Genomic DNA, 12752 nt, shown 5'->3' on the forward strand with positions numbered 1-12752 from the left:
TCTAAGGCAACAGATAGAGTCTTCACCACATGTAATGAAGACCCCATCAAATTTGGATACTGTGTTAGAATCTATACGATGTAATCAGACCTCCTGCCACATGCTTGTATTTGACTTGACATTCGAAAGCGACTACACCCAATGGGAGTGCAACGAGAAAAAGGAAAAGAATCAGGAAAAATATAAATCTCCCCAACAACAAAACTTTTTCATTTGAAGCGTATAAATAACCTACCACCTGGTCCACCTCTCACAGAAGAACTACCATAAATGCTGCACATTTCAAATCTCTAGAACTCTAAAGTCTTCATACTTCAAGCTTTATATCTAGCGTATTTATGAAGAATGAAATCACCATTGTTCAAAAGCTTTCTCTCGTAATGCGTAAGAACCTGCCCCTAGGAGGGGAACAACAGCTGGAAACGGTTGCTAATACCCCGTAGGCTGAGAAGCAAAAGGAGGAATCCGCCCGAGGAGGGGCTTGCGTCTGATTAGCTAGTTGGTGAGGCAATAGTCCTGAATCATCTTTGAAAAGATCTTTCAGAAGATAGTTACATACATTTTCTTATAACATCGAGGCAATCCTTTGATATATCTCAAGCCTAGATCTTGAACACACTGAAGTCATTCTTTATAACAGTGTGTTCATATTAGTTGCAACCAAAACTCTGAAAACTCTTTCAGCGCTTGTAGTAATTAGGTGTTGAGTTAGAATAAGTCTTGCAAGTAAGGTACATGTGATTAGTCTGAAAGTTGGCAAGGTATCGGTTGCTATCGGGGAAAAGCATATGGGCCACATCTGCGTAACAAAGTGAATATTAACTTAACATAACTAGCTAATCTAGCTGACTAGCAGTGCAAAACAGGAGATCCGACTATAGTAGAGTACTCTATTCAATACGGTCGTGGACGTAGGAGTAGTTGACTTCAAAGCACGTAAAATGTCATGTGCTTTACTTTCTTCATTTATTTTGGTATCCGTTTTATTTACTAAGCATATTAGAATTTGTGTAATCTGTCTGAAAATTTTCTATATCATCCAACATAGTGACAAGCTTAAAAGATTTTCATAAAGTGAGTTTTCATAAACCACCACATTCCGCACTCATATCAATTACTAGTCCAACTGTGTAACACCTCTTATTTTTACCCTATGATTGATAGTATTGGCAATAGCTTAAGACCGAGATGAAGTTTTCTTAATAGATTGAGATATGAGTATTCTATGGTTCTGATAATGGAGCTAGCTAGTCAGTGAAATTACTTCGATGAAATGAGTTTTGATAGAGATGTTGATTGAACTGAGATAAGGATATAGATTCTGTTTTTACGATAGAAGAAGCATAATTTTTTTTTGAGATGGTCTAGAGTGTAGAGTTTATGATGATACCTGACTAGAAATAGAGCTAAGATGAGTGAGTGAGAATTTCTATAGAAAAATTGGATTTGTGAGACGATTAAATTGACGTGAGATTTTGACTGATTGCGATGTTACGTTTAAGTGGGAATATTTGATTGACCATTATGTGACATTGTGTAAGATGATTTGAATGACTGTCATGTGACCTATATGATATATTTGTGATCGTGATTGAGTGATTTATATTTTCTCAAGTTTAGTAGCAAATAAGATTAATTTTAATTGGAGAATAGTAATGTTACCATTGATATTATATTTTCCCTAACGAAATTTCTCGAAATTTATTTTGCCGAGATAGATGTGGAATGAGTTTTGTGTGCCATAAGTGTTATATTTATTTTTGGTCACATGAGTGCACAATGTGTAGTTTTGAGTTAATTAGTGAGTGATTTGCTAAATCACATTTTCCCTACACAAATATTTACCATTTACTTTATCAATACTTTTAACCTAAGATTGTTTACTAAGCAAATTGCCAAGTGGCCAAGTGGATAAATGAGCATTTAATGAGCATTAATTAGTCTTTAGCTTATGGAGCAAGTTTAGAGCATTAAACAAAACCTCACTCTCTCTCTTCTCTCCCCCTCATTTCGCCACCCTCTCTACTCTCTCTCCCTCTCACTCTTTTCTCTCTCTACCTCCATTGTTAACCAAGTTCCAATCTCCATAGATCAATTCTATGTTATAATCTCCACCAAAATCAAAGCATAAACTTCATAATCCTTGAATCAAGAGCAACTTTGGAGGATCTTAAAGCTTGAGTCAAGAAGAGGAGATTTTATTTTTCTACTAAAAAATCATTGAGTAAGTGCTAGATCTACTTAGATCTAATCATATTTGAGTTATATATATGTGTATATATGGATGAAAATAGCTTGAAAATCTCACCTTTATTTTTTTTTCATTATTTTTGAAAATGAGGGTTAAATCCCCTTCAAAAAAATTTCATCTTCTATTCTTAAATTGAGATCATATTTATGCTATTGGGATCCTATTGAGATGATTTCCATGTGTAAAGATTTGATTTAAATTGAATCCTGGATTTCGAGTTAGTTTAGTTTACCTATTTTTGGGAATTTTTGATTTTGAGCCTTGTTTGACGAATTGGTTGATGATGCTAATATGATGTTTGATGGATTGATGTGGATTGGTGAAAGTTGATGTGAGTTAGTTTGATGAGATTTGGGTAAAATTGTTTTCATGCTATAAATTGTTAATTGATGAGTTATTTATGCAACTGAGTGAGTTCATTTGATAGTTTTAAAGTTTGATTAATGATTCATGCATGTTTGTAAATTATCAAAAAGTTTAGTTTGGTATAAATTAGGGCTTTTTAATCTATGTGTTAATTGTTTGAATTGGCTAAGGTTAACTGATATTAACAATGCTATAAATGATTATTAATGATCAAATTGCTTACTGTTCGCTAATTTCTTTACACGCCGCAAGTGCACGGGTGCAATTGTGTATAGTGGCAAACAAGGTCGAATCCACAGAGACTGATTAGAACCAATGCCTATCCTAGATTATTATTCCTCTATCTGAAAAACCGAAATTAAGAGTTTTGTTTTTAAAACTAAATAAATAAATAACAGGAAACAAATAAATCAAGTTGGGAAATAGAGAAACATATATGAGAAGAATTTCTCAAGGCAAATGTTTCAACAGATTCTCATAACTAACAAGTTCAATTCAATCATCAAGATGATTCCTAAGGCGATCTCAAAGCTAGTCTATACCCACTCTAATGGCATACAAACCATTGATTACATGCAAGACTACCGTCTCTGGATCACACTTCTAACATGCAACTCCTAAAAGCTCCTAGGATTAACGCCCTGACAAATATAAATTTCCTTTAGAATTAAAATAAATGTGTTATATGTTCTTAGTTCAAGTAATAATTATCATCTCTCGATATCAAATTAAAACCTAAGATTATGCTAAATTGGTGATCAAGCAATTAAGCATACAATATAAACAAGAACATAAAAAGGAATAGAAATCTCAATTGATTGAATCAAACAGTTAGAAAATCAAATCATGTTTACTCCCTAAACCCTGGGAAAAGGGATTCTAGCCACACATAGACATATGAACTAGAATCAATATCTCAATAAAACTGTAAAACATTCAACAATAAAATCGTAGTAAAATCGAGAATCTTTAATCTTGCTCTGGCTGTGTTCTCCGTCTCTCTCAGCTCTTTGTTCGCTAATTTCTTTACACGTCGCAAGTGCACGGGTGCAATTGTGTATAGTGGCAAACAAGGTTGAATCCACAGAGACTGATTAGAACCAATGCCTATCCTAGATTATTATTCCTCTATTTGGAAAACCGAAATTAAGAGTTTTTTTTTTAAAACTAAATAAATAAATAACATAAAACAAATAAATCAAGTTGGGAAATAGAGAAACAAATATGAGAAGAATTTCCCAAGGCAAAGGTTTCAATAGATTCTCATAACTAACAAGTTCAATTCAATCATCAAGATGATTCCTAAGGCAATCTCAAAGCTAGTCTATACCCACTCTCATGGCATACAAACCGTTGATTACATGCAAGGCTACCTTCTCCGGATCACACTTCTAACATGAAACTCCTAAAAGTTCCTAGGATTAACGCCCTCACATTTATCAATTCCCTTTAGAATTAAAATAAATGTGTTCTATGTTCTTAGTTCAGGTAATAATTATCATGTCTCGATATCAAATTAAAGCCTATGATTATGCTAAATTGGCTATCAAGCAATTAAGCATACAATATAAACAAGAACATAAAAAGGAATAGAAATCTCAATTGATTGAATCAAACAGTTAGAAAATCAAATCATGTTTACTCTCTAAACCCTGGGAAAAGGGATTCTAGCCACACATAGACATATGAACTAGAATCAATATCTCAATAAAACTGTAAAACATTCAACAATAAAATCGTAGTAAAATCGAGAATCTTTAATCTTGCTCTGGCTGTGTTTTCCGTCTCTCTCAGCTCTCTAAAAGTAAAATATGATGATAGGTTGATAAAAAGTCCAGAGAATAAGTTCTTGGGGAGTATTTATATGCCCTAGGTCAAGTAGGACTCAAAAATACCCTAAAATCGCGTAAGTAGCTGAAAAACAGACCTTTGGGCGGAAATATAGCGACTCACGCGGTCGGCTTACGTGGACGCATGGCAAGGCCGCGCGACCTCGCTCGGCTGCGTGACGAGCCCGTATGGTCCTCCTGAACTTCCTGCTCCGTCCCATGCGCTCCGACCCGCGAACTTCCCGACGCTCGTTCTTCCTCGTCCGGTGTCCGATTTGACCTCCGTTTGTGCCTACGGACTCGTCTCTTCAAGTACTTCTATCTACTATCATCAAAATATCCCAATTCGACTCTAAAACCTGTAAAAACAACACGAGCACGGACGAGTAGTCTAATCCACAAAAATATGCAATTTAAACCATAGATAACTCAACACTCAATAAGAAACGCCCAAATTACTAAAGAATAATGTGACATAGGAGTGAAAAATGCATGTAAATCACTTACTTGTTGCTTATATGTGAAATTGCTTGAGTTTAATTTACTAATATTTAGAGATTTTTGATTAATGAGATCATTACTTAAATTGATAATGTTTATATGCTAATTGAACTTAATAAAGGATGATAGAATGATTGAATGAATTATTGATGATGAGATATGAAAATTTCCCGAGTTTAGTTAGGGAGAAGTTTAAGAAAGAACCACTAAATAAAAGAAGAACGGAGAACCATTTTCAGCCATTCGATCATCAAGATCTACGGTGGATGTATCATCTTGTTGGATGAATGCTGATCCTGGGTTCTAATCCTGAAGGGAGCAATTTTAATTTTTTTATTTTTTTTAGTGCATTAATTTTAACAGCGAATGCATTAATTTTACGTTCTCACAAATAATGTTGTTCTCTCTAGAACCACACTATATATATATATATATATATATATATATATATATATATATATATGGGTGGGCTAAAATAAAAACACATTTTAGAATATAAAATAAGAATAATTTTCATCTCTTAGGGCTTTTATACTTTGCGGCTCTGAGGACAGCCATGTCTTTGTGTATCTCGATGAGGTCTAGATCTAGACGACGGAGCTCGTCATTTCTGATGGGATCGTAGTGTAATATTGTGTGTGAGGCTAGGCACACCTCTACTGGTATGACAGCATTGGACCCGTACACCAATGTAAATGGTGCTTCTCCCATAGCCGTCTTTGGACTGGTGCGGTGAGCCCACAGGACACCATCCAACTCTTCCGCCCATCTTTCCTTACTTTTTCCAGTAATTTTTTCAGCCCTTCACAGATGGTGCGATTGGTGAGCTCTACCTGCCCGTTTGCTTGTGGGTGAGCCACAGATACGAATCTTTGGACAATGTCCATCCGATGGCAAAAATCTTCTATTCTTTTCCCTGTGAATTGTGACCCATTATCAGAGACAAACACCCTTGGTAATCCATACCTACAACAAATGTTTCGCCATAAAAACCTCTCGATAGTACACTCATCAATTTTGGATACGGCCTCCTCTTCCACCCACTTAGAAAAGTAGTCCACTGCCATAATAAGAAAGCACTTCCCTCCGGGGGCAATAGGGAGCTTCCCTACAATATCGATTCCTCATTTGTCAAAGGGGTAAGTAGCATACATGGTTCCCATAGTTTCTCCTGATGCATTCATGCAAGGGGCGTATTTTTGGCATCCTCTCCCATTGTTGGCCAATAAAATCCCGCCCTAACAATTTTGCTCATCAAGTCTTTATAACTAGCGTGGTTCCCGCAACTGCCCTGATGGATTTCACTGACAACAAATTGTGCCTCTTCTGGAGACAAACACTTCAATAATGGGTGGGTAAAAGATCTCTTGTACAATTTCTCATTGACCAAACAATATCTGCCATAAAGGTAGCGCTGGGAGACCACAGGGTCAGGTCGCTCCCCTATCTTAAGAAAGTGTATAATCGGGGTTCGCCAATCCTCTCTGACCTCCACAGTGAGTACTTGTTGTTTCCCTTCTTGGTTGGGCTTGAACAACAAAGTTACTGTGTTAGCAGCAGCACTGGCCATATGCGCCAGAAGATTAGCCCTGGAATTTTTCTCCCGTGGAACCTGCTCAACGTGGCAGTCTTGAAACTTAGTCATTAGTTCTTGAGCGTGGACATGAAATGCGGCCATTCTTTCCTCCTGGACATCGTACTCCTCAAGTAGTTGTTGGACTACCAGCTGGGAATCAGATTTTACATGAACTGATTCAGCTTCCAGTTCTGTCAAGATTCTTAATGCCTTAATTACAGACTCGTATTATGCCTCGTTGTTAGATAATCTTTGCTCATACTTGATAGAAAACTGCAAGTTGTCATCTGTTGGGGTTTGAATGTGAATGCCGACACCACATCCTTTCTTGGTTACCGACCCGTCCACCGCTGCCACCCATAGTTTTTGTTTCTAAGCCCTGGTGGTTTCTTGTACAAAATCTGTCAATGCTTGCACCTTGATTGTTGTCCGTGGCTCGAAGTCCACATCATATTCACTTAACTCGATCGCCCACTTCACCATCCGCCCTGACAGATCCGGGCATCCCAAGGTCTTTTTAAAGGGCAAAGACGTGTGTACCATGACCTTATGTACCAAGAAGTAGGGGCCCCAACTTTTGGGCTGTGACTAGAATTATAAGTGATGCCCGCTCGATCTTGGTATAATTCAATTATGCCCCTTGCATGATTTTGCTGACAAAGTAAATTGACTGTTGTTGTCCCTGCTCTTCCCTAATTAGAACTGATCCCAAAGATTCTGCACCCACAATAATATAAAGGTACAAGGTCTCACCAACATTCAGCTTGGTAAGTACGGGCAGTTCTGCCAATTATTTCTTTAATTGCTCGAAAGCGTGTTGACATACGTTGGTCCATTCGAATTTTGTTCCTTTTTATAAGATCTTGAAAAAAGAAAGGCTCTTGTCGGCAGATCGAGAGACAAATCTCCCCAGGACTGTGATTCTCCCATTAAGGGTTTGTACCTCTTTGATATTGCGCAGAGGTTTCATATCCAATATTGCATGTACTTTGTCTTTGTTCACTTCTATACCCTAAGGGGTCACTTGATATCCCAAGAATTTTTCAGTCCTGACCCCGAAAGTGCACTTCTTAGGGTTTAACATTAGTCGATGTTGATGGATAAACAACGAATACTTGATCCAGATCTTCAGGGTGAGACGTGGCAGCTCTGCTCTAAACCATCATATCATCCACGTAAACTGACATGATGCGCCTGATTTGATCTTTGAAAATGGTGTCCATCATCCGCTGGTACGTAGTTCCTGCATTTTTAAGCCCAAAAGGCATCCATCATGGCAATTAATTCACATCTAGCATTGGAATCGACCAATTGGTCTATTCGGGGTAATGGGTAACAATCCTTAGGACAAGCTGAGTTTAAATCTCGGTAATCCACACACATCCGCCATGTCTTCTCTTTCTTTTCTACCATCACTGCATTGGATAACCATATGGGGTACTGAACTTCCATTAGATGTCCTGCCTCGAGAAGAGCTTGTACCTGCTCCCTAATAGCTGCGTCCTTCTCTGGTCCGAATTGTCGGGTATGACTTGTTTGATTGTAGGGTCCACATTCAAGCGATGCTCCGCTAGCGTCCTGTCTATCCCTTTTAGATCTGCTGTGGAGAAGGCAAATACATCTGCATTCTATCATAGATATTCTATCATTTCCTGTTCCAGAGTTGGATCCATCTCTGTACCGATTCGAGTGATGAAACCTATCTTCCCAGGAAATAGTTCCACCAGCATGCAATGGTCATTGGTTGATAACAAAGGCTGTTTGTCTGGATTTCTTCTAACCTCCTCAATCTCTATTTTCTCCACCATATTTCCAGAGCTACCTTCAGTTCTGGCATTCTTTCCCATCGAGCCACTCTACTCATTTTGAGTTCGTTTATGACCAGCCTAGGACGTTAAACTTCGGACGTAGCATTCCTTAGAGACAACTTGATTTACACTTATTTTCCCTACTTTGCCCTCCTCCAGCGGGAACTTCATTTCCAAGTGATACATGGAAACTACAGCTTGGAAAGCATTCAGCGCTGGCCTCCCCACAATGATGTTGTAACTAGGTTTTGGGAAGTCAACTACCAAAAATTGAAGAATCCTAGTTCGCGAAGCCCCTGCCTGCCCCCAAGTCATTGGTAACTCTATAGATCCCAGCGAGGTAATGGATTCTCCCGTAAACCCATAGAGGGGGCTGCCTGGTGGCTTTGGAGTGGCATTCAATGCCATAACTATCAAACATTCTTTGTAAATGATGTTAACTGCGCTCCCAATGTCCACAAAGATCTGATGGACTGTGCAATTGGCCACATTAGCTGAGAAAACTAGCGCATCCTCGTGTGGGTGAATCAGACCCATATGGTCTTCAGGGCGAAAAGTGATGTTTGGTTCCCTTGCAGCATTGTGCACTGTCATGACTTGTCGTGGATAAGTCTCAGCTTTGGCTGAACGAATGATTTGTTTCCTAACTCTGTTAGAAAGGGGATCATTCTCCTCCCCGATAATCATATAGACCGTTTATTTTTCTCCTCCAGGCGGTATGGGAGCTCCATGTTCTGCCCCTAGGTTTCTCTGATTCCCGTCAGCCCTGACATTATGATTATTCCCCAGTTGTTGAGGGGGTGGCGTTTGTTTAACGGATCGATCCAATCTCCCTTGTCGGATTAATATCTCCAATTGCTGACGAAGGTGTCCACAATACTCCGTGGGATGCCCGTATTGGTTATGATATTCACATAACAAGTTATTATGCTCTAGCTTTGGTGTCCCTACTGTGTATTTCCTTGGAGCTCGGAACCAAGGTTCATCCTTGATAAGGTGAAAAACTTCTTCCTGAGGTTTGTTCATTGGCGTATGATCGGTGAACCGATTCACATTATTCACAGCTTTGGGTGTTTGCTCATTTTGTGGAGGTTGAGGAGCTGCTTGTACTTCTCCCTGCATCACCCTCGGAGGTAATCCTCGGAACGGTGCCCGCCCCTGGTATCGATTATCGGCCTGACCTGACTTGGCCTCTGCTTTCTTTAGTTTCTGACTGTCATACTCTGTCCTTCGAGCAACTCTGGTTATTTCCAACTGTAAATACCCTGATAGGCGAACCATGACATCGTCGAAGTCCTTTGGTGGATTAACTTGTAGGTTGTCAAAAAAGGCCCCGGGTCTTAATCCCCTAACAAAAGCGTAGCCCTTGATTTGTGATTCAGCTCTGGGTATTTCTAGAGATGTTTTGTTGAAGCGCACGGCAAATTCCTTCAATGTCTTATTCTGTCCCTGTCGCACGTCCATTAGAGACATCATGATTTTTACAGTACGTCGAGAGCTTGCAAATTAGCACATGAACAGGTCGTGAAGATGTTCGAAAGACCGAACTGAACCGGGTTCAAGAGTTCAGAACCATTGTTAAGCCATCCCTGTCAGTGTAGTAGAGAAGATTCTACACTTGATCCCTTCAGTGTATTGGTGGAACGTCACCATAGTTTCAAATCTGGTCATGTGTACCTCTTGAAGGAATATTAAATTGAATTAATGCTCCGTTTGCCCGATGATCGTTTCTTGGATTATTATTAATTTATCATACAACGATTAATCCCTAACATGCATCTATGAATTTAATTGTTGCACGTTGGAGTTCAGAAATACCTGAAGAATTCAGAAGAATTCGTCAAACTCGCAGCTGAACAGACCAGTCAGCTTCAAGCTTTCGTTTGAAGCCTCAAACGTCCTCAAATCGTATTCTGTCCAGAAATACGACTTCTTCGTCTTCGAGAGAGCTTTCCGTGGCCGCCTGTTTCGCCTCAATCGGAATTCTGTGGAGGAAGTTATGGCGGTTTTACCGAAACTGCCAGAACTTGATTTCCTGCGAAAAATCTGACTCCAGCTCTGATCTTCTGAACTGTATCCCGCTCAGCTTTCACCGTTGGATGGACGACGTTCTATGAAAGTCCCAGGAGAGAAAACAGCTATGCACGATTGGCGCTTCTCACTACTCTCAAGAAAACCCTAATTTTTATCTGTGTTCTTTTCCTGAGAGCTGACAGCTGTATTTATAATAAAATAAATACGTGTGAGGCGCCTGATCTCTGTGCTAGGCGTTTTCTTCTCCATCTTGGGCTAGGAGACAGTGGGCCAGTCCAGGGACCAGATACAAGGAATAAAGATGGGCCTCAAATAAATTAATTCTTCTATGGTCAGCCCAGACCATAATTAATTTATAAATATCAGTTCATTCCACTAGAGAACCGATATTGACTTACCCCTTTATTATGGGCATTTGAGTCGGGGCTTGTATTTAGACTTATTAAATCCTCGTATTTAAAATATCCAACATCCATTAATTAATTAGAGCTCTGACAGCCTAAATTAATTAATCTCTTTGTAATCCTTAAGCAGTACCACTCAAACCTTATTATTGCGCCTGAACTTAATCAACCTGCAGGGTTTAGCGCAATAAACATTATTGAGCTCCTTAAGGGGATGTCATTATCCTATACCGGATACGAGTACTAATACAGATAATCAGATATCATATATTAACCGCTATCACCCAAGATACAGAGTACTCAAGTTACTATATAACTCTCGCTCATAGTAAGTCAAAGTGATAAACGAATCAACATATATATCTGACATCTTATTAGTATTAAGATCTTATAAGTCACCGAGATCTCTAATTCTTCACTTAAGTCAGATAGAAGAATATATCTCACTGTGGTCCTATCAATACGTAATGACATACCAGTGTAGACAAGTAGTCAAGACAAACTACTTCCATCTATACCGCAGCCTAAACCAATAACTTGTCCTAGAGTTATTTCGACTGTGATTATATTATATCTCTTAAGGTTAATCCAATTATATGGTCTTCTGTGATCTACAACACACCATATAATCTACTTGTATAGAGATAGAGAACATACATATGCAATCATGAACACAATCAGATAGGAGATTAGATAGTGAACTTAGGAAACATTGTATACAAGCATAAAACGTTCTTGCTTTCAGTATACAAATCCAACAATCTCCCACTTATACTAAAGCAAACTTTTAGTATACAATGCGTCTATTTACCAATCACCTAACACTTCTCCCACTTATACTTAAGGTTTCCTAAGTGGGTGGCATCAATCGCATTCCCATCTTTCAATGACCATTTGCGATAAGCCTTTTGTGAAAAGATTGGTAGGTTTCTCCAATATGTGAGAATTTATTCTATGAGCACAAAAACCTCGATTTACGAATAATCGTATAACTTGGTACTTACTCTCCATGTGTTTAATCCCTTGTGGTTCTTGGATTCCTTAGAGTTCGCAACTGCACTTGAGGTTTCACGAAGGTGATGCTCTCACGCAAACTAGGAACCACCCTTAGATCCTGGAGGTAGTGGTCAAACCAAAAGGTTTTACCTCCCAAGGAAAACACATAGCTTGAAGTAATTATTCTTTGTTCCGGTCAGCCTGGAAATCCGAAATCGTATAATCCAAAAAGGAACTAAACTATCTAACTGGTAAACTATCCTTATTCTCTAGTCAGGGACTTGAAAATATAATTTACCATAGTTCAGTGTCCTTAACTAGGACTATACAGATATCTTACAACTATGCTAACTGCATAGCAAATATAAGATCTCGTACATAGTAATCCATACATGAAGCTATCTACTGCAGAAACGTAGAATACTGCCTTCATTTCCTCAACCTCAACAGGCATCTTAAGACATAGTCTTTAGATAAAGGAACACCATATCTAAAAGGTAGCAATCCTTTCTTGGCGGTATGCATACTACAACGAGTATTCTCAGTATCAATGTAAGACACTCGAGATAAGTCCAACATCTTTTTCTAGTGATCCCTTATGGCCTTGATCACAAAGATGTATACTGTACCTCCTTAGTCTTTCATCTGAGACTGTTCGGATAACCATTACTTTATGTCTTGACAATAGCTCCATATTGTCGCCAATTAGGAGGATATTATCTACATAAAATGCAAGATAAACCACATCACCGATGACACGAGAGGGATTGACACGAGATGCTTCTCTCCCTCCTTCACGTAACCTTCAGGTTGTTGCACATGGCTGTCCTTACCTTTTTCAAGGTAATAAATATAACATCCATTTGCCAGACCTCGATGGTTTAAGTGAGCTGCTATGGGAAAAATGGTCCGAATGTTCTGAGCATGGCACTGGCGAAAATATCATCATAACCTATACCCTTACACTGGGCATAACTTTTCGCCACC

Source organism: Salvia miltiorrhiza, chromosome 2 (assembly GCF_028751815.1).
Source record: "Salvia miltiorrhiza cultivar Shanhuang (shh) chromosome 2, IMPLAD_Smil_shh, whole genome shotgun sequence".
NCBI lineage: Eukaryota > Viridiplantae > Streptophyta > Magnoliopsida > Lamiales > Lamiaceae > Salvia > Salvia miltiorrhiza.